At 45.2% G+C, this 26983-nt stretch overlaps 1 protein-coding gene across 2 annotated transcripts in view; it reads right to left on the bottom strand.

Moving 5' to 3' along the window:
- LOC132823328 (slit homolog 3 protein-like) overlaps nt 1-26983 on the bottom strand; it is a 699246-nt gene that overhangs the window by 370371 nt on the left and 301892 nt on the right. The gene's annotated exons all lie outside the window — the stretch shown is intronic.

Genomic DNA, 26983 nt, shown 5'->3' with positions numbered 1-26983 from the left:
TCAGACCTAATGAGCTTTTTGCAGTGATTTCTGTTTTTGTTGAATGTAATGAATGCACAGTGTTTCACACTGGAATATAAGGTAAACTCTGAAAGGCAAGTTAGTGTGTGTGTGTGTGTGTGTGTGTGTGTGTGTGTGTGTGTGTGTGTGTGTGTGTGTGTGTGTGTGTGTGTGTGTGTGTGTGTGTGTGTAGTAAATCACTGCGACGGATCCGATGAGTGGACTTAGGCTGGAAGATCGTACACCCTCCCGAATGTATATGATTTTATTTCAGATGGAAAAATGTGCAGAACTGTTAGCTTTCTTGCTCAAATTCCCAGTCCTCCCTCCTCCTTCGCACGACATTAATCTAGAAATTACAGCATGGAGTGTGGAACAGCATCTAATTCAATGAACTGGCAGATGAGACGATGGAAGGAATACTTTGCCACTAGGAAAGACAGGAATACCAACATTCACCAAGGAAAAGGGACAATAATGTGTCAGTTGGAACTGGGGACCTGGAGAGAAAGAATTCTACAGGCAATCCCTGGGTTACAAATGGGTTCCATCATGGATTCCGTTCACAAGTTGATTTGTACAGAATACGATGCAGAACAATGTAAAATGTCCAACCTTCCAGCTCAGTACCACTCTCATGACCTGTCCTACCTGCCTATCTTCCTTTCCACCTATCCACTCCACCCTCCTCTCTGACCTATCACCTTCATTTCACCCCCATTCACCATTGTACTCTTTGCTACCTTCCCCCACCTTCCTCCCTGACCTATCACCTCCATCCCCACCCCCATTCACCTACTGTACTCTATGATACCTTTTCCCCACCCCCACTCTCCTCTAATTTATCTCTCCATCCTTCAGGCACTCTGCCTGTATTCCTGATAAAGGGCTTTTGCCCGAAACGTCGGTTTTCCTGCTCCTCGGATACTGCCTGAACTGCTGTGCTTTTCCAGCACCACTCTGATCCCGTCGGAAATTAATTGTTGTGTGGAGAAAGCCCCTCTCACTTTCTGGGAGCAAAGAATCCTACCCATTGTCTTTCCATTAACATCGGCCTTAAAGTGAGTGACTTCTGGTGTCCAATAACTTTGCTGGAATTTGCCAGAACCTTCTAAAGAGAGAACTGCCTAAATATACTCCTCGTCGTCATTTCCAGTCATAGAGCTGTACAGCATGGAAACAGACTCTTCGGTCCAACTAGTTCATGCTGACCAGATATTTTACATTAATCTAGTCCCATTTGCCAGCACTTGGCCCATATCCCTCTCAACTCTTCCTATTCTAGCTACCATTTAAATGTTGTACCAGCCTCCACCACTTCTCTCTGGCAGCTCGTTCCTACACACACCACCTTCGACATGTAAAAGTAGCCTCTTCAGTCCCTTTCAAACCTTTCCCCTCTCACCTTAAACCTATGCCCTCTAGTTCTGGACATCCCCTAGCTGGGGAAAAGACCTTATCCATACCCTCTCTCCCCACCCATGATTTTAAAAACTTCTGAACTGGAAGTGGCCACGAGATGGTGCCTTTGAATGGGGGGGGTGGGATTTGAAGTATTTTGCGTCAGTATTTACTGTGGAAAAGGAGCTGGAAGATGTAGACTGTAGGGAAACAGAGGGTGACACCTTGCAAAATGTCCAGATTACAGAGGAGGAAGTGCTGGATGTCTTGTAATGCATAAAAGTGGATAAATCCCCAGGACCTGATCAGGTATACCCTAGAACTCTGTGGGAAGCTAGAGAAGTGATTGCTGGGCCTCTTGCTGAGATATTTGTATCACTGATAGTCACAGGTGAGGTGCTGGAAGACTTGGAGGTTGGCTAACATGGTGCCATGGTTTAAGAAGGGTGGTAAGGACAAGCCAGGGAACTATAGACGTGTGAGACTGACGTCGGTGGTGGGCAAGTTATTGGAGGGAATCCTGAGGGATAGGATGTACATGTTTTGGAAAGGCAAGGACTGATTAGGGATAGTCAACATGGCTTTGTGCATGGGAAATCATGTCTCAAAGACTTGACTGAGTTTTTTTGAGGAAGTAACAAAGAGGATTGTTGAGGGCAGAGCTGTAGACGTGATCCATTTGGACTTCAGTAAGGCATTTGACAAGGCTCCCCATGGGGAGATCGATTAGCAAGGTTAGATCTCACAGAATAAAGGGAGAACCAGCCATTTGGATACAGAACTGGCTCAAAGGTAGAAGACAGAGGGTGGTGGTGGAGGGTTGTTTTTCAGACTGGAGGCCTGTGACCAGTGGAATGCCACAAGGATCGGTGCTGGGTCCTCTACTTTTTGTCATTTACATAAATAATTTGGATGTGAGCATAAAAGGTACAGTTAGTAAGTTTGCAGATGACACCAAAATTGGAAGTGTCATGGACAGCGAAGAGGGTTACCTCACATTACAACAAGATCTTGACCAGTTGGGCCAACGGGCTGAGAAGAGGCAGATGGACTTTAATTCAGATAAATGCGAGGTGCTGCATTTTGGGAAAGCAAATCTTAGTAGAGTTAAAAATCACACAACACTAGGTTCTAGTCCAACAGGTTAAATTGGAAGCACACTAGCTTTCGGAGCGCCACTCCTTCATCAGGTGGTAGTGGAGGGCACAACTGTAAGGCATAGAAGTTGTAGCAAAATATTACAGTGTGATGTAACTGAAGTTGTACGTTGAAAAATACCTTGATTGTCTGTTGAGTCTTTCATCTGTTAGAATACCATGATAGTTTCACTTCTTTCATGTGTAAATCACATAACGTTTTTTTAAAAGTTGCATTCTCAGGTTAACTGTAACAATGGGTGTTAGCGGGACAATATGTTGAAGGTGTTAGCCCCTGTGTTCTCTGTCTTTACCATAATGTTTAGACTGATTCTAATCTAAAAAGTGAGATAACAGAGTCTTAAATGGATTCATGCAGTTTTTGAGCAAAGTACAATGTAACTCTGCAAGTACAAATTCACCCCACAAACGTATAAGTATACTTATGCATGTGGATCTTTGTGTATGTGTGTGTCTGTCTGGGTTGGGGAATTGTGAGTGTGAGAGAGAGTATATATGTGTGTGTATGTGAGTATAGAGTGTCTTAAATCTGTGAGAGGGTGCATGTGTGAGTGTGAGAGTGTGGGTGTCTGTAGGAGTGTGTGTGTGTCCGGGGTGGGGGGTTGTGAATGTCTGTGAGGGAGAGTCTATAAGTATGTGTGTGAGTGTAGAGTGGCCTAAGTCTCTGAGAGGATGCATGTGTGAATGTGGGAGTGTGTGTGTCTGTAAGGGTGTGTATGAGTGTCTGTATGTGTGTTGAAAACGTGTTGCTGGTTAAAGCACAGCAGGTTAGGCAGCATCCAAGGAACAGGAAATTCGACATTTTGGGCCAGAGCCCTTCCTGATGAAGGGCTCTGGCCTGAAACGTCGAATTTCCTGTTCCTTGGATGCTGCCTGACCTGCTGTGCTTTAACCAGCAACACATTTTCAGCTCTGATCTCCAGCATCTGCAGACCTCACTTTTTACTCTGTATGTGTGTCTGTGTATATGTATGTCCATGTAAAGGAGTGTGTGTGTGTGTGTGTGTGTGTGTGTGTGTGTGTGTGTGTGTGTGTGTGTGACCAAGGTCCCGGTTGAGGCTCTCCCTATGGGTATGGAACTTAGCTATCAGTCTCTGCTCGGCCACTTTTCGCTGCTGCCTGTCCCGAAGTTCGCCTTGGAGGATGGACACCTGAAGGTCTGAGGTTGAAAGCCCTGGACCACTGAAGTGTTCCCCAACTGGGAAGGAACCCTCCTGTCTGTTGATTGCTGTGTGGTGTCCATTAATTCTTTGCCGTAGCCTTTGCTTGGTTTCCCCAGCTGTCTTGCAATTGTGTCCTCCCCTATCACCTGATGAAGGAGCGGCGCTCTGAAAGCTAGTGCTTCCAATTAAACCTGTTGGACTATAACCTGGTGTTCTGTGATTTTTAACTTTGTACACCCCAGTCCAACACCAGCATCTCCAAATCTTAGCAAGATGTTTACACTTAATGGTAAGGTACTCGGGAGACCTTGGATTGCAGGTTCATAACTCTCTGAAAGTAGAGTCGCAGATAGATAGGATAGTGAAGGCAGCGTTTGGTATGCTTTATTTTATTGGTCAGAGTATTGAGTACAGGAGTTGGGAGGTCATGTTGCGGCTGTACAGGACATTGGTTAGGCCACTGTTGGAATATTTCATGCAATTCTGGTCTCCTTCCTATCGGAAAGTTGTTGTGAAACCTCAAAAGGTTCAGAAAAGATTTACAAGAATGTTGCCAGGGTTGGAGGATTTGAGCTATAGGGAGAGGCTGAACAGGCTGGGGCTGTTTTCCCTGGAGCATCAGAGGCTGAGGAGGTAACCTTATAGAGGCTTACAAAATTATGAGGGGCATGGATAGGGTAAATCGACAAAGTCTTTTCCCTGGGGTCGGGGAGTCCAGAACTAGAGGGCATCGGTTTAGGGTTAGAGGGGCAAGATATAAAAGAGATCTACGGGGCAACCTTTTCACACAGAGGATGGTACGTGTATGGAATGAACTGCCAGAGGAAGTGGGGGAGGCTGGTACAATTGCAACATTTAAGAGGCATCTGGATGGGTATATGAACAGGAAGGCTTTGGAAGGATATGGGCTGGGTGCTGGCAGGTGGGACTAGATTGTGTTGGGATATCTGGTTGGTGTGGACGGGTTGAACCAAAGGGTCTGTTTCCATGCTGTACATCTCTATGACTGTATGGGTTTAAGACAGAGGAAAAAGACATAAAGAAATGATGACCAGCAATGCACATAACGTAATCGCATGTCCTTGGGGCAAAATGTGGTGGGGGAATGCGGGGGGGTGAGGGGATGAGGGGCGGGCTAGGTGTGAAAGGCTAGTCAACCTCTGGTTCATTATAATCACTGATTTCTGCAGAAATTTATAATCCTGAACGCGATTACATCATGGTACTGTCTTCACAAGACACGTTGCCATGACGACACTGCCTTTTTAAGTATACATCCTGCGAGGTAAGAATCAATCTTAATGAGCTATATCATCTAGATTGGGGCAGATTTTATTGGAGCCCAACAAGAGAAAAAAAATGAATGGTTCCACTTTGCTAAGCCCCTCCATCTCTGAGACACATAGATTAGGAAAATAAATAGTAGCTGCCAATCAACAGAGTGTCAATCTTGCTGGTAGAAAGGTACTTGAGCACAGTACATGAGGCTGAGTGACAATCTGTCATATTGCAAACTCAATCTCTTAACTAAATAAACCCACTGTCTTGTCTCACACACAAAACACATGCAAAACAGCAGGCAGCTCGGTCTCCACAGCACCAACAGTGACTTAACCCCTTCAGTACCAAGTAGAAATATATAAAAATATGAGAGGCATGGAGAGGGTGGATAGTCAGAGCTGTGTGGAAATGTGAAACACTCGCGGGGCTGAGGTTTAAAGCGAGAGGGGAAATGTTTTAATGGTGATGTGTCAGGCAAGAACTTGACATAGTGGATGGTAAGGTGCCTGGAACACACTACCAGGAGAGGTGTTAGAAGCAGGAACAATAGCAATGTTTAAGAGGCATTTACACAGGCACATGAACAGCCATGGAATAGAGCGATATGGACCATGTGCAGGCAGGTGGGATTCCTTTAGAATGGCGTTATGGTTGGTGCAGTCATGATGGGCTGAAGGGCCTGTTCCTGTGCTGTCCTGTTCTATATTCTATCACCGCGATTAGATCCTTCCTCGCACTAGTACTAACCCCTTCAGTACCAAATGCAAGTAGACCCTTCCTGCTAACCAGTACTAACCCCTTCATTACCAAATGCAAGTAGACCCTTCCTGCTAACCAGTACTAACCCCTTCATTACCAAATGCAAGTAGACCCTTCCTGCTAACCAGTACTAGCCCCTTCAGTACCAAATGCAAGTAGACCCTTCCTGCTAACCAGTACTAACCCCTTCAGTACCAATTGCATTGCAAACCCAGTTCTGAAGAAAATAAATCGACAGCCTAAAACAGTGCTCAAAACAGATGCAAACAGATCCCCTTCAACACCAACTCCTCATTGATCAAGGATTAACCCTTTCATCACAAAACAAGACTAACTGCTATCATGGCAAAAGTGAGGACTGCAGATGCTGGAAACCAGAGTATAGATTAGAGTGGTGCTGGAAAAGCACAGCAGGTCAGGCAGCGTCCGAGGAGCAGGAAAATCAACGTTTCGGGCAAAAGCCCTTCATCAGGAATGGAGACAGGGAGCCTCGAGGGTGAAGAGATAAATCGGAGGCTATAATATCAAGTGAGAGGGTTAAGCCCTCTCCGGTATCCCATTGGGTGAAACTCCCTCAGTAGCAAGTGGGGTTAACCTCTTTGTTTCCAACTGGGTTTTCAGATGGGTTTAAATTTCTCTGAATCCTTTACGTGGAAAAATTCTCAACATAATTCTGAAACATGACAGAGGCTCCTTCTCAAAGTTGGTGGTCATTGACGAAGCTGACAGAGGGTTGACACAGACTCTGCTTGGGTCACTGCATTCCTCAGTTCCGGGCCTTTGTTAATTCCTTCCCTCCAGCCTTGGGACGGGTGCTGCAATTCAGCTGACTCATTCCTAAACTGCAGAATTCCTGCTTTACATTTCCCTCTCCTCTTAAAAGGTTTGCCTTCATATACCACAAGCTGTTTGATAATGCTCCTGTGAAACTAGTTGGAACTTAACTACATTAAGGAAGCTATATAAATGCAACTTGTTGTCCTCATTTGCAATTACTGACAGCAGTTGACCAGTCAGACTGATGGCACCAGTTCCTTAGGGCTGAATCATCTTCCCTTCCTCTCCCACATAAACATTCCCAATGGTCTTGCGACATCCTCAAGGAATAACAGAATGAGAGGAGCAGTTACCGGCAGTAGCAGGGACAGAGTGAAGTCAGAGAGATAATGAGATCTGACCTCTGGGGAAAGTGCAGTGCAATCTCTTGTTAGCATTCATTCATCTCCACCACAGCAGCAGCTGTGAATAGGCTCTGAGCTGAATGAGAAAGGGAATTGAGTTGTGTACAACTTGGGAGATCAGCGGGATTTGGACTACTGCTGGTTTAACCTATTTCATTGTACGTTCTGTGATGAATTACACAGCAACAGCCCTCCATGACTCCTAAGGGCACTAATATCGGAAAGTATTAGTTACAGATTAACACTCAGTGGGGTGGCTGAGTGCTCCAGCACTTTTGAGTCCGTGAGAGAAATACCCAGTGTAATCCTCTTTAGGACTACAACCACGTGTGTAATTATCAGGCCAAAGACAAACTCATCTTCTTCATTGCTGGCATTGCTGTGAGGATCTGGAGTGTGTTGCCCAGGGTATAAATATCGTAGAGCGTTTCACTTCCCTGCCAGAACTTGACTTCACCAAAACAATTAATTTCCATAAAACATCCCAATGTAACATCCACCTCTCTATCGTGTTTCAAGCATACAGTCACACACTTCCAGTGCACTGCATTCCCAGTGATTCTGTTCCAGTGCACTGCATCCCCAGTGAATCTGTTCCAGTGCACAGCACCCAGAGTAAATCAGTTCCAGTGCACTGCATCCCCAGTGAATCTGTTCCAGTGCGCTGTATCCCCAGTGAATCTGTTCCAGTGGACTGCATGCCCAGTGAACCTGTTCCAGTGCGCTGTATCCCCAGTGAATCTGTTCCAGTGCACTGCATCCCCAGTGAATCTGTTCCAGTGCGCTGCATCCCCAGTGAATCTGTTCCAGTGGACTGCATGCCCAGTGAACCCGTTCCAGTGCGCTGCATCCCCAGTGAATCCGTTCCAGTGCACTGCATTCCCAGTGAATCTGTTCCAGTGCACTGCATCCCCAGTGAATCTGTTCCAGTGCACTGCACCCAGAGTAAATCAGTTCCAGTGCACTGCATCCCCAGTGAATCCGTTCCAGTGCACTGCATCCCCAGTGAATCTTTTCCAGTGTGCTGCATGCCCAGTGAATCTGTCCCACTGCACTGCATATTCAGTGAATCCGTTCCGAACACTCAAATATGTTCCTGTGCGCTGTCTCTTCTTCCACAAAATAAACTGTTCCCTCAGTGACATGGGGTCACCTTCCCATTGGAAGTCAAGTCAATCTAGCCTTAACCCTAGAAACGTTTGCTGAAATAGATTCATTGTCGGAAGGTCAGGATTCGTTTTCAATGCCAATTTCAGAGAGGTCAGTTTCTCTGCTGGTCATGAATAATTTAACAGACAGCATCTCCCAAATCCATGACCTCTACAAACGAGAATAAAGGGTGCAGTTCTGCTGGGCTTGGAGGAGCAGAGGGATCAGTGTGTGTGTGTGTGTGTGTGTGTGTGTGTGTAGAAGCCATTAAAGATGACAAGGTAGGTTGAGAGGTACTCAATAAATCATGCAGCATCCTCGACTTTATTATTAAGGGCACAGAGTACAAGGGCAAAGAGGTTATATTAAACTTGTATACGACATTATTTCAGCATCAGAGAACGAATGGGTATCAATCTTTAGGAAGTTAAAAATCACGCAACACCAGGTTATAGTCCAACAGGTTTAATTGGAAGCACACTAGCTTTCGGAGCGATGCTCCTTCATCAGGTGATTGTGGAGGGCTCGATCGTAACAGAATTTATAGCAAAAATTTGCAGTGTGATGTAACTGAAATTATACATTGAAAAATTGATTGTCTGTTAAGCCTTTCATCTGTTAGAATACAGTGATAGTTTCACTTCTTTCATGTGTAAATCATGAAAGTCAAACTATCACTGTATTCTAACAGATGAAAGGCTTAACAGACAATCAATTTTTCAATGTATAATTTCAGTTACATCACACTGCAAATTTTTGCTATAAATTCTGTGTTACGATCAAGCCCTCCACTATCACCTGATGAAGGAGCGTCGCTCCGAAAGCTAGTGTGCTTCCAATTAAACCTGTTGGACTATAACCTGGTGTTGTGTGATTTTTAACTTTGTACGCCCCAGTCCAACACCGGCCTCTCCAAATCAATCTTTAGGAAGGATGTGAAAACACTGCAGAGGATGCAGGAGGATAGTTATGAGGATAGCCTGGAAGTGCTGGGACAGATTTGTCAGGACAAAAGAAGCTTGGAAATATTTAAAAATTAAGAGTAGGCTTGACAGAGTAAATAGAGTCAGTTCCTCTAAAACACCATGGGTGGGTTCTTGTGCGTTATAGAAAAATCGCGTTTTAGAAACAGCGCTTTAAGTGTTGGCGATGTAATCACATTACAGCCAACACATGCTTTAAAGGTTCGTGCTTTAGAAATAGTGTCCCCAATTCATCGAGCGCGTTACAGCCAATTCGCGTTATAGCATAACAACCTGCAGACTGAAATGTTTTCACTCGTATACAGATTAAGAACCAGAGGCATAAGTTTAAAATATCAGCAAAAGGAACAAAAGCTACAGACGGAATTTGTTTTTCACACACCCGTGGGAGAGGCAGATTCTCCACTGATGAATTCGAGAGGAAATCCAATGGTTATTGGAAAAAGAACAATATCTAGCCTTACAGGGAGAAAGCAGGAGAGTGGTACTCAATGAGGTGCGCATTTGAAGAGCAGTTGCAGCTCCCCTGTCACACAACAACTCTGTGATTGTGATTCAGATCGCCCTCCAAATCACACACCTTAGTCTGCTGCTCCTTCATGGGACACGAAACACACACACACACACACACACACGGGCACACACACACGCACACACACACATCCGAGTTCATGACTTTTAGGAAGAGGGATCTTTTCAAGGACTGTACTTGCTGGGTGAGCACTTTTAAAATAAATTATACTCTTTAAGTATTCCGATTTTTCTTAGTGCAACCAAGAAGCTATTTCTCCAGAAAGTGATTTGAACCAAAGGCTGAAACTCATCAAAGGTGGAGTCAAAAAGTGTCGCGTTGGAAAAGCAGCGCAGGTCAGATAGCAGCCGAAGAGCTTGAGAGTTGACATTTAGGGCATTAGTCCTTATTCTGCTGACCCAATCAGTACCCCTCCACCAACACACTCATTCGATTAGCTGAACTGGTCCTTACCCTCAACAACTTCTCCTTCGAATCCTCCCACTTCTTCAGCTCCGTCATCAAAGCTGAAGCCTACAACCCGTCACTTGATATTAAACTTGAGTAGAAATTTAGATTTTGATGTGCCTGATGAGGAAGTCCTGAAGGAATGGGATAGGAACCAGAGAACTCAGTTGAAAGGTTTGTTGCAGCAGGATGTGAACATGTGTAGAAATAGAAATACAACAGCACATGAGGTTCATGTAGGGGACATCACTTGATTCAAAATGTTAACTTTGATTTTTCTCTCCAAGATGCTGCCAGACCTGCTGGTAATTCCTATTTTTATTTCTGACTTATAACATTGGTTCATAATATAGCTAAGAGATTGCTTAGAAGCACTGAAAGGTTTCTTCCACAAGTATCTATCTAATCCTTTGGCCTGCACTTTAGTGGAAATCCTGGGTACTTTCCTCACCGGTGTATGGTCAGTGGGCATGGTCTGATGGAGGTCCCACTGCCAACACTGTCTGCAGAAGGCTTTTCTTCCTGAAATAAATCCACACTTCTCCAACCCTTTCAGATGGTCGTGAATGCTAAGAAAAAAGATAACGCTTAAAAATTAAAAAGTAGCTTAAAACTTTGAGAAAGGTTTTTCAGGACGGTCAAACAGAAAAACAAACACAATAATGTTTGGCCAAAATGCTCAAAAAACAAAGAACAAAGAAAATTCCAGCACAGGATCAGGCCCTTCGGCCCTCCAAGCCTGCGCTGATCCAGATCCTCGATCTAAACCTGTCGCCTATTTTCTAAGGATCTGTATCCCTCTGCTCCCTATTCATTCAGAGATTCCTCAGGTCAATCATTTGGGATTCTGTGGAAGATGTAAGGACTTGCATTTAAATATAATCTTCAACATGATATAATGTGCTATGACAATTAACAGATGCAATTAAGCAAGAATAGACATTGTAGCACCAATCTCCAATTAATAACCGTGGTCTTAGCAGAGATTGCTGAATCTGGAATCTTTTTACTCCGCTAGACAGTATTCTAACACATGGGAATGAATATATGTCTACTTTCACAAATATTTATAATAATAACACACTGCTGTAATTAAAACAAAATGTCTGAATTTTATCATCTCTGCCGGCATTTTGTGGATTAGCTTGGAAACTGTCTCAGCTATTAAAGTTGGACAACACATGTTCTGCTTTAGGAAGCCAAGGTAAACATTGTGGAAAACTAATTTGAATTCTGAAAGAGCAGTGGATCATAATCCTGTGACTAACAAGACCTGTGCAAAAATCAAGAATGCTTTCATCAAAGTGTTGATCTGTGACCACTTCCTCTAGACAATCTCGTCATGACTTCATTGCCAGCTGAAGCTGGACATTTAAGTGAAATGTCAGATTAATGTAGCAAAGAGAGAAACGCATCGAGGTTTAAGCTGTAAAGATGGTCTGGCAGAAAGCCATTCAAGACCACACATTCCATGGTCTGATATATCTTGGCCTGTAGTTGGCCCCTGAGGGTCACTCTGTATTCTAGAGTCATAAAGTCACACACCACACAAGGCGCACTGTAGCTCATTGAATCTGCGCTGACCTATCTGCACTCATCCCACTTTCCAACCCTTCGTCCATTGAGTTTGAATGTGATGACATTATCAGTGCTTACCCATATACCTTTTCCACTGACTGATGGGATTTACTGATCACACATGTGACTGAGGACAGTGAAAAGCTTTGTTCTGCATGCAGTACAGGCAGATCCCAGCAAACAAGGAGAAACAGATCACAAGGTGCTTAGACAGAGTGGGGCATATAGGGTTACAGCTGCACAGGAGGTGCATGCAGCAAGATCAACATAATGTGAAGTTAGAGAGGTCCATACAGCAGAATAAAAACAGCAGGGAAGAAGCTCTTGAGCCTGTCAGTGCATATGTTCAAGCTTCTATATCTTCAGCCTGACAGAAGTGATGTAAGTTTTCCTTTCTTGCACCATTGTCCTAGGCAGTCCATTCTAGACTCCCACTTACTTCTGGGTGAAAACAGGTTTTGCTCAAATCACCTGTTCTTCAATTTAAAATGAGACCCCCCCTTGTTATTGGCCCTTTAACTACTTTCTATCCACCCTGCCCATGCCCTTCATAATCGTATACACCTCTATCAGGTTCTCCCTCATCCTTCACTGCTTCAAGAAAACAACACTCCTCTCCTACTGAATCACTATCATATTCTGGGAAATAAATCTAACTTTAACTTTAACGGAGTCATACAGCACGTGAACAGACCCTTTGATCCAACCAGTCCATGCTGAACATAATCCCAAATTAAGCCAGTCCCACCTGCCTGCTCCTGGCCCATACCCCTCCAAACCTTTCCTATTCATGGATTTATCCAAATATCTTTTAAAGGCTGTAATTGTACCCACTTCCCATAATGTCAGGTCTAACTCTGATATTTAAGTCTTTGGATAGAAAGGTGGCTTAAATTTTCAATCCTTTCATCTCTTATCCCACCGATCAGACTTCTAGTCTGTCAAAACATAATCTGTGTTTTCCTAATATCTGTTTGCCTCTTTGCAGGATAGGATCATTTGGTTGAAAACTTATGTTGAAAAATTTCAGTTATTTTATCCCAGACAGGACTTGAAGAAGTGTTGAGAAATACCATAACTGGGGCTTGAAAGACAGATATCCAAATTAATTTTCAAAATTTTGTTTGCATCAGTTATGAGACACTGATTGCTATCAGGTTAGCCTTCAAAAACAGCTTTGTTGAAGTTCAGACAACTTCCCCATTGTGTTCTGAAGGTTATGACAAGATTGATGGCATTTTCTCATTTTACTCCTTGTAGACATGGGAACTATTACATTGGAACAAAATATTGTGGCAAACGCAGGGTTAAACCAAAGCAAATTTCAGAATTAGCATAGTCATTTATTCTTGTCCATTATTGTTGACATGTCATTCATTACACACTATAAATCCTGTGACAGCATGGAATGAACAATCCTTAAAAAGCCTTCAGTTGATTTCAAAATGGTCCTTTCCTTTACCTCCCCTTTGACAGTCAATTTAATGCCTGACAGATTAATAAATTAAATGGGAACGCGTCATAATTGAGCACCGTGTTGCTCTTTTCGAAAGGAAGCTCTCAAGAAATGTGGGGATACTTTCAATTTAGAATGCTTATGTAGACGGAGGCACGGATGGGTTTGTTTTCCTTAGAATGAAAGCTCCAGATCGAAACTTCATTTTGTTTAAATCAAGATTAATACCGCTCGCTGAGGTTCCTGGCAGATTATCATTTGAACGGCAGCCCTCGAAGTCAGGAGAGACAATGGGTCCAGGATTGGACAAGGCCACTGCAGTGGAGAACCTCACCGTTGTCCCTAAGGATTAAGACTCCAGTAGAGTTTTCAGAAATAACTGCACAGAAGCTGAATCCCATCACCACGACACCCTTTATTTACAGTACACTGGCTGTGAATGTGTTGCATCCAAGGAGCAGGAGAATCGACGTTTCGGGCATGAGCCCTTCTTCAGGAATCCAAGGAGCAGGAGAATCGACGTTTCGGGCATGAGCCCTTCTTCAGGAATCCAAGGAGCAGGAGAATCGACGTTTCGGGCATGAGCCCTTCTTCAGGAATCTAAGGAGCAGGAGAATCGACGTTGGATGCTGCCTGACCTGCTGCGCTTTTCCAGCAACACATTGTCAGCTCTGATCTCAAGCATCTGCAGTCCTCACTTTCTCCCAGTACACTGGCTGTGGCGAGATTAGTCAATTCTCAACTGAGGAGATTCTAACCTCCTGGTTAGTTTTTTTAGAATCTAATTTCTTGTTTTTTTTTAATACCCCGGTTTACCAGGATGTTGCCTGGCATGGTAGGAAGATCGTATGAGGAAAGGCTGAGGCACTTGGGGCTGTTCTCATTGGAGAAAAGAAGGTTTAGGGGAGATTTGATAGAGGTGTACAAGATGATTAAGGGTTTAGATAGGGTAGACACTGAGAACCTTTTTCTGTTAATGGAGTCAGCTGTTACTAGGGGACACAGCTTTAAATTAAGGGGTGGTAGGTATAGGACAGATGTTAGGGGTAGATTCTTTACTCAGTGGGTTGTGAGTTCATGGAATGCCCTGCCAGTAGCAGTGCTGAACTCTCCCACTTTATGGTCATTTAAGCGGGCATTGGATAAGCATATGGAGGTTATTGGGCTGCTTGGCTCTCTCTCTCTTATTCCTGATGAAGGGCTTATGCTCGAAACGTCGAATTCTCTATTCCTGAGATGCTGCCTGGCCTGCTGTGCTTTGACCAGCAACACATTTGCAGCTGTGATCTCCAGCATCTGCAGACCTCATTTTTTACTAGTGTAGGTTAGGTTGACTTTGGTCGGCGCAACATCAAGGGCCTGTACTGCGCTGTATTTTTCTATGTTCTATGTTCTATGTTCTACCCCGACGCCGATAACAATCCGACAATAGAATTGAAGATGGGTGCTCCAGAACTTGCTGCTCCCCTAGCAAAGCTCTTCCAGTACAGGTACAACACTGGCATCTACCCAATAATGCAGAAAATTGCCCAGGTATGTTCTGCACACAAAAAGCAGGACAAATCCAACCTGGCCAATTACCGCCCCATCAGCCTACTCTCGATCATTAGTAAAGTGATGGAAGGTCTCATCAACAGTGCTATCAAGCAGCATCTGCTCAGCAATAACCTGCTCAGTGACACCCAATTTGGGTTCCACCAGGACCACTCAGCTCCTGACCTCATTACAGCCTTGGGTCAAACATGGACAAAAGGAGCTGAATTCCAGAGGGGAGGGGAGAGGGAAAGCCCTTGATAACAAGGCTGCATTCAACCGAGTGTGGCATCAAGAAGCCCTGACAAAACTGCAATCAATGGGTATCAGGGGCAAACACTCCGCTAGTTAGAGTCATATCTGACATAAAGGAAGATGATTGTGAAGGGTCAGTCATCTCAGCTCCAGGACATCTCTGCAGGAATCTGTCAAGGTAGTGTCCTCAGCCCAATAATCTTCAGCTGCTTCATCGATGACCTTCCCTCTGTCATAAGGTCAGAAGTGGGGATGGTCGCCGATGATTGCACAGTGTTCAGCACCATTCGTGACTCCTCACACACTCAAGCAGCCTGTGCTCAAATGCAACAAGATCTGGACAATATCCAGGCTCGGACCAACAAGTGGCAAGTAACATCGCGCCACACAAATGCCAGACAATGATCATTCCCTCCCTACTGGCATTGTGAGTCAACCCACAGCACAGGGACTGCAGCGATTCAAGAAGGCAGCTCACCAGCACGTTCTCAAGGGCAAATAGGGATGGGCTATCAATGCTGGCCCAGCCAGTGACGTCCAAATCCCACAAATGAATTAAAAGAGACAGTCTAACCACTGCCGCTTGACATTCAACGGTATTGCCATCAATGAATCCCTCACTGTCAGCATCCTTCCCCGTGTCTGTGTGGCGTTCTCCCCGTGTCTGTGTGACGTTCTCCCCGTGTCTGTGTGGGTTTCCTCCGGGTGCTTCGGTTTCCTCCCACAGTCCAAAGATGTGCGGGTCAGGTGATTTGGCCATGCTAAATTGCCCGTAGTGTTAGGTAAGGGGTATATGTAGGGGTATGGGTGGGTTGCGCTTCGGCGGGTCAGTGTGGACTTTTTGGGCCGAAGGGCCTGTTTCCACACTGTGAGTAATCTAATCCTACGGGTTACCATTGACCAGAAACTCAACTGGACTCACCACATCAACGCAGTGGCTACAAGAGTAGGTCAGAGACAAGGGATACGGCGGCAAGCAACTCCCCTCCTGACACCCCAAAGCCTATCCACCATCCACAAGGCACAAGTCAGGAATGTGATGGAATATTCCCCACTTGCCTGGATGGGTGCAGCTCCAACAACACTCAAGAAGCTTGCCATCATCCAGAACAAAGCAAACCCCTTGATTGGCAGGTCTGAAGGGCTTATGCCCGAAACATCGATTCTCCTGATCCTCGGATGCTGCCTGACATGCTGCGCTTTTCCAGCACCACATTCTCAACTCTGATCTCCAACATCTATAGTCCTCACACTCTCCTGTTTGATTAGCGCCACATCTATAAGCATCCACTCCCTCCACCACGGGTGCTCAGTAGCAGCAGTGTGTACCATCTACAAGATGCGCCGCAGAAACTCGCCAAACATCGTTAGACAGCACTTTCCAAACCCATGACCACTTCCACCTAGAAGGAACAAGGGCAGCAGGTACTTGGAAACACCAACACCTTCAAGTTCCCCTCCAAGCCACTCACCACCCTGACTTGGAAATATACCGCCGTTCCTTCACAGCCGTTGGGTCAAAATCCTGGAATTCCCTCCCTACCGGCATTGTGGGTCAACCCACAGCACAGGGACTGCAGCGATTCAAAAAGGCAGCTCACCAGCACGTTCTCAAGGGCAAATAGGGATGGGCTATCAATGCTGGCCCAGCCAGTGACGCCCAAATCTCACAAATGAATTAAAAAACAACTACTGCCATACAGCAGTAGTGCTTACATTCCCCAGCATCCACATTGTTTGTGTGTATGTAGGTGCGAGGCACAGTGAAAACATCAGGTGTGCAAATAACTTTATGAATGTTCCAATCTCCTAATTATATTGGTCAGCCAAGGCTTTCCTGATTGGTTCAGATTAACAAACCCAGTTAACAACCTCGTAGTCAACTCAATCACGACAGGATTGTTGAGATGGAGAAATATCAGATGTATGGCTGAGATGGAAGACGACATGTCTCTACATTATTCCGGTTATCACAGCATATACTTAAATGTTTTACCGAGACATCAAAATGACCAACCATATACCTTATTTATATTAGGTTCAGAATTAAATACCGCCAACTGGGTTTCTTTAATAAGCGTTAAAATGATTGATTCATCATGGAAATAGAATTATACTGCTCATAGACGAAGCTGATTAACTCTGTTTTAAACATGAAAATATAAATGCCTACCCTTCCCAAAGTGAGGGGGGAATAGTTTAAGGGAGATATGCGTGGAAAGTTCTTCACGCAGAGGGTGCCTGGAACGCGTTGCCAGCGCAGATGGTAGAGGCTGGCATGATCGCATCATTTACGATGTATCCAGACAGATATATGAATGGGCAGGGAGTAGAGGGATACAGATCGTTAGAAAATAGGTGACAGGTTTAGATAGAGGAGCTAGACCGGCGCAGGCTTGGAGGACCAAAGGGCCTGTTCCTGTGCTGGAATTTCCTTTATTCCTCCAAACCCAGATCCACACAGATCCCATTAAAAGAGAGGGAGAAATACAGGATTTCCTGTGCAGAGATCAACTTTAGGGAAAAGACTTTGACAGAATTCCCCCGCTTAGGGAAAAGACAACCACCATTAACTGCTTTGCTTTGCATTTTTGGAGGACTTAAAGAAGCACATATCACACAGAGATACAGTCCAAATTAGTTCTTGAAAGAAGATGAATAAGGCATGTAATGTTCAAGATGGTTTTCAGCCTGCCGAGGGCAATGTAAACAGGTAATGCTAAACACTGGAACCTCTGCAGATGCACTATATTCGAGAAGGATGCTTTCCATGGCTTTTCAGTGGAACAGCTGGATCGAGGTTTCAGTTCCAATGCTGGATTCTCAGAAGAGTTCTCTCAGAAAGGCAGGAGAGAAGTTGAGTGACTTCTCCTTCAGCATGTCCTACTCCAACTGATCTCCAGGCAATATGCAAAACAAATAGTCATCCCCAGCCCTAAATCCAGGCTTGTGGATTCCAGCACATGTATCCAAGCAATTAGCATAAACCTTGTGACTTCCAAGAAATGTCTTCAAAATCATGTCCCAGTATATCCTCGGAGTGATCCCTGTTTTTTGAATAAAAACAGGCTTGGAGACCGAGGTGAAAGTGAGCACTGCAGATGTTGGAGATTAAAGTCGAGAGTGTGGAGCTGGAAAAGCACAGCAAGTCAGGCAGCATCTGAGCAGTCAGTGGGTCGACATTTCGGGCAAAAGCCCTTCATCAGGAATGAGGATGTATCCAGCATTTTCTAGTCATAATCCTTTAGACATAAATGCTCAGAAAATCTGAAAAAGGAAGTCTCGTCCTGACATAGGGTTCGAAATTGCTATCATGGGGAAACATTTTCATCTGCTTTCTCAAGTTAAACAAAAGTTCATCTTTTTATTATAATCTCTTGAAATATTAGGTTTCGATGTCAGTTATGGCTTAGTAGTAACACTCATTCTCGCAGATTATAGGTCAAACCTACCCTTGAAATTTCATTCAGGCTGATACTTCAAGCGCAATATTCAGGAATGGGATGTTAAACACAGGCTTGTTTCTCATTTCAAACATTCTGTAAAGATCTCATTATTTTTGTGATGGTACATGGACAGGGACTGAACTAAGCATCAGTCACTCCCAGTGTTCAGATTGTGTTAGCCACCATAAAACAAAATTTAACACACACCATAACATGTCTCCTGGCATGGTGTTATCTTATCAAGTCAGAGTCACACAGCATGGAAACAACCCGTCAGTCCACGCTGAATGCAATTGGGGAGGCACAGTGGCTCAGTGGTGAGCACTGTGGCCTCACAGCACTAGGAACCAGAGTTCAATGCCACCCTGGGGCAACTGCCTGCGTAGAGATTGCACATTCTGTGGGCGGCACGATGGCACAGTGGTTAGCACTGCTGCCTCACAGCGCCTGAGACCCGGGTTCAATTCCCGACTCAGGCGACTGACTGTGTGGAGTTTGCACGTTCTCCCCGTGTCAGCGTGGGTTTCCTCCGGGTGCTCCGGTTTCCTCCCACAGTCCAAAAATGTGCAGGTTAGGTGAATTGGCCATGCTAAATTGCCCATAGTGTTAGGTAGGGGTAAAATGTAGGGGTATGGGTGGGTTGCGCTTCGGCGGGTCGGTGTGGACTTGTTGGGCCGAAGGGCCTGTTTCCACACTGTAAGTCTAATCTAATCTAATCTAATCTAATCTAATCTAATTCTCCATGTTTCTGTGTGGGTTTCCTTCCACAGTCCAAAGATGTGCAGGTTAGGTGGCTTGGCCATGCTAAATTGCCCATGGTGTGCAGGTTAGGTGGGTTAGCCATGGGAAAAGTAGGGTTACTGGGAAAGAGTAGAGAGATGGATCTAGGTGGGAGGGTCGAGGTGGACTTGTTGGGCCAAATGGCCTGTTTCCACACTGTAGGGATTCTGTGATAATCCCAAACTAAACTAGTCCCAGCTGCCTGCTCCTGGCCCATATCCCTCCAAACCTTTCCTATTCATGTACTTATCCAAATGTCTTTTCAATATAATTGCACCCACATCCACTCCCCCGCAGGAAATTCATTCCACACACTAACCACCCTCTATGTGAACAATTTGCCCCTCATGTCTTTTTTTTTAACTCTCTCCCCTCTCACCTTAAAAATGTGCCCCCTAGTTTTGAAATCTCCCACTTAGGGAAAAGACAGCCACCATTAACTGCTTTGCATTTTTGGAGGACTTAAAGAAGCACATATCACACGGAGATACAGTCCAAATCACAACAGCATTTTTGTTGGACCAGTCCCAGGTTCTGTTACTGTCCCAGCAGACAGACATCAAAGGAAGTCAAGTCCCATTTAAAGGGCAGACAGCTCAAAGAGCATCTGACATCAGGGAACTGAAGTCAATAGGTAAGTTTGGTCAATCTGAATTTGGAAACAAGTGGAGGAAGGGTGCAGCTGGCAGTATCTGGTGTGGCATCAAAAAAAAAGCTTTATTCAGCTTAAATGTCTGGAAGGATATGGGCCAATTGCAGGCAGGTGGGACTAATTCAGTTTGGATTATGGTCAGCATGGACTGGTTGGACTGAAGGGTCTGGATCCATGCTGTATAACCCCATCACTCTGAAATCATTTTTTTGATCCGTCACGTTTCCAACAAATCGCCACATGTGAAGGTTGAACTGGACCGGTCCTGAGTGGGGTCAAATGGAAAGTACTGCCAAGGGGCTCACCTGATCACAGGCCAGGGACTGGTCATGATCAGCTCTACAGGTCAAGTACAACTAGTCAGGCGATGACAGTGTGTCAGTCAGGGTGCTGTGGAGGCACCAGTCAGGGGAGTGGGCTAGCTTTTCCTGCAATGAGACAAAGGGAACGGCTGACTGATGAAGGGTGGCATGGCAGCTCTGTGGTTAGCACTGCTGCCTCACAGCACCATGGACCCAGTTTCGATTTCAGCCTCAGATGACTGTCTATGTGGTGTTTACATCTTCTCCCTGTGTCTGCCTGGGTTTCCTCTGGGTGCTCCGGTTTCCATCCACAGTCCAAAGATGTGCAGATTAGGTGAACTGGCCATGAGAAATGGTGGGAGAAAGGGGTTGGGTGGATGTAGATGGGACTTGGTGTGGACTCAATGGACCAAATGGCCTGTTCCCACACTGTAGGGATTCTATTCTATGATAATTCCTCCAGGTTCTCTGGTTTCGTTCAACTGTCCAAAGATGTGTAGGCTAGGTGGATTAGCAATGGAGAAAGGGTGAGGACATGGGTAGGATCCTCTTCAGTAGGACAGTCAAGACTTGGTGGGCCAAATGGTCTCATGCACTGTAGGGATTCTGGGATGACAGTGGACAGAGAGCAGATAGTGGCGGTGCTGCAATTAGAGAGGTAATGTGGTGTACCCAGCAGGTGAGCAGGGAGGATCAGTAGGTTGGGAAGGCGAGGCGAGCGTGAGCTGTTGGGTGGACATGAAGCATCTAGTATAGAGCAGTGTGGTCACTGAGAGGTGTGTGCTGCAACAGAATTAGAGCGACTGGTGGCACTGACACTCTCTTAGTATCACAAGCAAAACTATAAACTTTGGATGTGTACACCACAAAGGATTGGTTTTAAATTTTAAATAAAAGACTGAGAATACTGCAGCATTCACTGCACAATTCTTACCTCTTACATCACTACCCTGAGATGATTTGTTATCTTTCTTAAAGGGCCATTACATTCTCAAAGGTGTGGTTGAGCCATTAATGCTACTCGTTTATGAATTGCCATTCTGGTCAATCCCTTGAAATGTGACAGATTTTTTGTAATTATCTCTCTGCCTCAATTAATCAGATTATAGGTCATCTTTTCACTCTACTCACACCATCTGATACTCATGATCACCTGCAGAGATCTATTATTCAGCTGTGAACACTCCATTCACACCAGTTTTATGATCTTTTGATCTCCCTGCCCGCATATCTCTCTGCCGATAAATTCTGCGCCTGTGTGCTTTTCCCCACTTCACCTGATGAAGGAGCAGCGCTCCAAAAGCTTGCGATTTCAAATAAAGCTGTTGGACTATAACCTGGTGTCCTGTGACTTCTGACCAGATTTCAAAATGTGGCGTGCTCTCAGGCAATTTTGTCAACTCATCCAGTCCTGGAGCCACAGCTGCATGTGGGTGGAGAGGACCTGAGTTCCTCTGACAAAGGGACATAGGGGGCATGGGGGTTTTACAAGAAAGTGCTCTGCCCTCTTTTCACTTCCATCACTCCACCTCAGTGCTGCTGATGCGGTCAGTTTCTGACTGCGCTGCAGCTGGTTGTATGAAGCACTGTCACATGAAACGGTTTACAAATAAACAGGTAATAAAGCAAACCTTTACACAACTCACAAGTGATATTGCTGGGCAGCACTTGCAACTCCTCCACTTTGAATTCAAGTAAGTTTTCCCAAACATTTTCTTTCATTTGAAACAGACTTTAAGCTGACTGCTTTGATTTGTCCAAAACTGAACAGACCACAAGGAGGGGCTATACAGCAGTTGATAGCTATCCATCTCTGTGTGAGGTGTTCGCTCTCCAAACCTTTGTACTCTGTAGCACATGAGAACAAGTTTCCTCCTGGACATCAGTGTTATCACTGGCCTTTTTTGTCCTGATGAAGGGCTCTGGCCCGAAACGTCGAATTTCTTGTTCCTTGGATGCTGCCTAACCTGCTGTGCTTTAACCAGCAACACATTTTCATCCCTTTTTTGTCCCCTGTTAAACTTACTTTAATCTTTTCACAACATTTCGATAATACAAAGAAAACTGCAAACTTGCGATTGTTTGAGAACAAGATTTCAATATTTTCAGAGTCGGAGTTACAAATAGGGTTGAGGAACAGGTATGTCATAGAGTTGTGTTTGCATGCACATAGAGCACGGAAACAGACCCTTCGCTCCGACCAGTCCATGCCGGCCATAATCCCAAACTAAACTAGTCCCAACTGCCTGCTCCTGGCCCATATCCCTCATGTACATGTTCAGTAATAACGTGTTTTTCAAAGCTAGAAGTTAAAATTAGCTTTGAAGGGATGGAAAGGAAAATGAAAATGAAATTTAGTTTAATTTAATGGAGATTACACTTCTTTGACAGAACTAAAGTTTAATACATTCACTAATGAGCTTCCAGTTAATATCTGTGGATGGGTACATGAAGAGGAAGGGTATAGAGGGATATGGGCCAAGTGCTGGCAAATGGGACTAGATTAGCTTTGGATACCTGGTTGGCATGGATGTGTTGGACCAAACGGTCTGTTTCTGTGCTGTATAGCTCTATGACTCTACGAATATAATTCTGAATTGTACAGTCATTGATAATGCAGTCAGAGATACCCTGGTAGCTTTCCTTTGGCATTGTGGATATTCAGGTCCACAACTATGAAATGCTCTAATTTCACTTCTTTAAAATTTCTTTCCTTTTTTTAATTATAGGACTGTTGTTCTGAACTTTTTATTCATTTATTTTTTTAAATTTGTCACTGCGAGTTTGCACTTTTAGAGATCTGCGATGCAGGACTTTTCATTCTTTATTTTTCTAAATGTTTTTCTCCCTAAGAACCCTGTACTGAAGAATCTTTACCCAGGTACCTTTGTACCTAAGATGGCGCCATCAGTGGCAACTTGTCAACTTTTCACTGTACTCATGGTGAATACAGGTGACAATGCAGCTAATTCGATTTAATTCAATTCATTTTTCCAGGATCAGCCATTGTTGTCTTGTTGCCAGTTGGATTCAACTTTCTTTTACTGGTCAAAAATGCATATCGGCCATTACTTTATTTTGTATTTTTCAACTAATACTACGGATAACTAAGCAATATAAAATTTTTATTTTCTTTATTTCTCTACTTTGTATCTATGATCTGTATCTATGATCTGTACCTAGGTACATTGTATCTAAAATGGCGCTATATGGGACAATATTTTAAAGTTTTTATTGTACTCCTATACTTGAGCACATGTGACAGTAAACTTAATTCTAATTCTAATACTAGCCTGTATAATCCTTCTTCTTATACTCTAACTTTCAAATGAAAAGAAAACAAACTGCAGATATCACTTTGTGAACCAATACATACAATAGAACCTCATGCAAGCAATCAATTGTGATGTGTGGTCAAACTTCCAGCCCATAATGGAAACAGCCAAATTCAATATCATCAGAAATCACGTTTAAAATCTTTTACAGTCAGAATTAGTTAGGGGAGTCACGGGGAGAACTGGGAATGATGATACACACTGTGAGCCCTCAAACCACACTCTTTTGTCACATGACTTTAGAATCAGAGAGTCCCGACAGCGTGGAAGCAGGCCATTCAGCCCATTGAGTCCACACTGACTCTCCAAAGAGCATCCCACCCAGACCTACCCACACCCCCAGCCTATGCCTGTAACCCTGCATTTCTCATGGCCAGCCACAAAGCCTGCACACCCCTGGACACTAGGGGGAAATTTAGCATGGCCAATCCACCCTAACCTGCACATTTTCGGAGTGTGGGAGGAAACCGGAGCACCCGGAGGAAACCCACGCAGGCACAGGGAGAATGTGCAAACTCCACACAGACAACATGTCAGCCCTAACAGCTCAAGTTTTTCTAAGCTATTCCAGACTGAAGAGAAAGCGTTGCTTTAAAACACCCTCTCTTCTGAATATGGGAAAGGGGCAGCGTGGGTCAGTCAAAGCAAACTCTTTTACATATGAGATGGTGTAAACAGCAGAATCACATTGTAAACCAGAATTGTTTCTTTCCCACTTGTAATGATTTTTCCTGCTCACTCAATATCCTGTTAATAAGGGACGAAGAAAGCGAACCAGTTTCAGGAGATGATCAGATAAGGCTCCACAAGGAAGCGGCTGAGTGCACATTCTTCAGAAAAGGAACAAGCAAGCATTCTCTCATAAATTCCAACCATTCAAGGCTCACTCAAAGATTCTGGCAACTCTCAAATACATTTGCAAGTACTCGACGTGTTTTCAGCGTTCCTCTTCAAGTGCTGTACCTTCTCATTGCTCACAGTCTTGAGACTTTGGACAGCATTTTTACCTTCACATCCTCCCACTCCCACCCCCAAATACAAACCTCCTCTACAAATACAGCTGGGCTTCAGCCAGAGAGGCGTTTTCAAAACAAATTTTGTTTATGACTAGGTGAGCACTTACTGCCTATCAGAGGGTAGGTAGTTTAGAACTAACCACATTGCTGAGGGTCTGGAGTCACATGCAGGCCACATCATGCAAGGATAGCAGATTTGCTTCCCTAAGGGATGGATTAGCAACAGCAATTGATAGACTGGCTTTTTAATTGTGGAATTGTACTGAATTCATACATCACCATTGACCCTGGTGAATTATAGAATCCCTACAGTGCAGAGAGAGGCCATTCCTCCCATTGACCCTCCCAAGAGCATCCCACCCAGACCCGTGACCCCCACCCTATCCCTATCACCTCACAATTACATCCCTGCACACTACGGGGCATTTAGCACAGCTAATCCATCAAGCCTGCACATCACAGAACACTATGGGGCCATTTTAGCATGGCCAATCCACCCTAACCTGTGCTCTAATCTTTGGAGTGTGGGAGGAAATTGGAGCACCAGAGGAAACCCACACAGACACAGGGAGATTATGCAAACACCAAACAGACGTTGCCCGAGGTTGGTATTGTACCTGGCTCCCTGGCGCTGTGAGGCAACAGTGCTAACCACTGAGCCACTGTGCCACCCCATAGACAAAGACAAATGCGATTAGATCCCATGTCCTTCACCCTGGTGCTAATCCACTGACAGAAACCCTACGCCACCACCTCCCTTAGTGCTGATCATTGGATAAAATCAAGGACTTGCTCAGCCTATACGATATCACAGTTGCCTTGGTGTGGCAGTGCGTTCCCCCGGCTTCCGCTTTTTTTCCCCGACGGCAAGTGGGCGGCACGGTGGCACAGTGGTTAGCACTACTGCCTCACAGCGCCTGAGACCCGGGTTCAATTCCCGACTCAGGCGACTGACTGTGTGGAGTTTGCACATTCTCCCCGTGTCTGCGTGGGTTTCCTCTGGGTGCTCCGGTTTCCTCCCACAGTCCAAAGATGTGCGGGTCAGGTGAATTGGCCATGCTAAATTGCCCGTTGTGTTAGGTAAGGGGTAAATGTAGGGGTATGGGTGGGTTGTGCTTCGGCGGGTCGGTGTGGACTTGTTGGGCCGAAGGGCCTGTTTCCACACTGTAAGTAATCTAATCTAATCTAAGTCTCAAGGGGTTTGATACCTTCCCAGATTCTCCTCCTTCACTTTGAATGGTGTCAGGCCAGTGATTCCCAGGTGTCGGTGGGAATGCTGCACTTCCCCAGTGAGGCCTTGTGGGTATCCCTGAGGCACTTCCTCTGTCCCAGCCGGGGCTGGCCTGCTATTTCGGAGCTGGGAGTAGAGTATCTGCTCGGGGAGTCTCGTGTTGGTCATGGGGACGATGTGCCCAACCCACCGCAGCCAATCAAGAGGGGGATCACTGCCTCAATGCGGAGGGTGTTGGCCTGGTCAAGGACTTGGTGTTGGTGTGTCTGTCTTTCCAGTGGATTCACAGGATCTTACACAGGCAGCATTGGTGGGACTGCTCCATCACTTTGAGGTCCCTACTGTATGCAGTCCACCTCTCACAGCCATATAGGAGAGTGGAACCATCACAGCTCATTGTATCATGAGCTTGGTGTTGGATCTGATGTTGCTGTTCTTGGACAAGTTTTTCCTCAGGTCTCTAGGCCCCCCCCAGCCCACAAGCTGCATTCCTGATCAAGGGCTTATGCCCAAAACGTCGATTCTCCTGCTCCTCGGATGCTGCCTGACCAACTGTGCTTTTCCAGCACCACACTCTCAATTCTGATCTCCAGTCCCTAATTTCTCCTCAGGTGGCTGCATTAACACAAATATGAAGTGCATTATCGGTCTAGTAGGAAGAGCATCTGAAGTGGATCTGAAGTCCTGTCTCTTCACTGAAGGACACAGTGCAGGGTTCTGCACATTTCACAACACCAACACGCATGTATTAACCTGCTTTGTGCTCTCTACAGTCTTCATCAGATCTACGTCAAACCAAAGATCTCCCAGCTGAGTTCAAATGGCCTCAGGTAGTTCCATTCTCTCCCAGGCCATTGTAGCCACAGCACCGATGTGGCTTCCTCCACATCAGGAAAACAGGACCAGATCGTTTCAGAGAACATCTCTGGGACACACACACCAACCAAACCCACTGCCCTGTAGCTGAACACTTCAATTCCCCCTCCCACTCCACCAAGGACATACAGATCCTGGGCCTCCTCCATCACCAAACCTTCACCACCTGACGCCTGGAGGAAGAACACCTCATATTCTGCCTTGGGAACCTTGCAACCAAACAGTGTCAATGTGGATTTCACCACTTTCCTCATTTCCCCTCCCCCCGCATTATCCCAGTCCCAAGCCTCCAACTCAGCACCACCCTCTTGAAGTGTCCATCACCTTTAGGGCAGCACGGTGGCACAGTGGTTAGCACTGCTGCCTCACAGCGCCAGGGACCTGGGTTCAATTCCTGCCTCAGGTGACTGACTGTGTGGAGTTTGCATGTTCTCCCCGTGTCTGCGTGGGTTTCCTCCGGGTGCTCCGGT

This window comes from Hemiscyllium ocellatum, chromosome 16, assembly GCF_020745735.1.
Source record: "Hemiscyllium ocellatum isolate sHemOce1 chromosome 16, sHemOce1.pat.X.cur, whole genome shotgun sequence".
NCBI classification, from domain to species: Eukaryota; Metazoa; Chordata; class Chondrichthyes; order Orectolobiformes; family Hemiscylliidae; genus Hemiscyllium; species Hemiscyllium ocellatum.
Note: the sequence above shows the minus strand (reverse complement) of the source record. Positions and strands in the feature narration are given on the sequence as shown.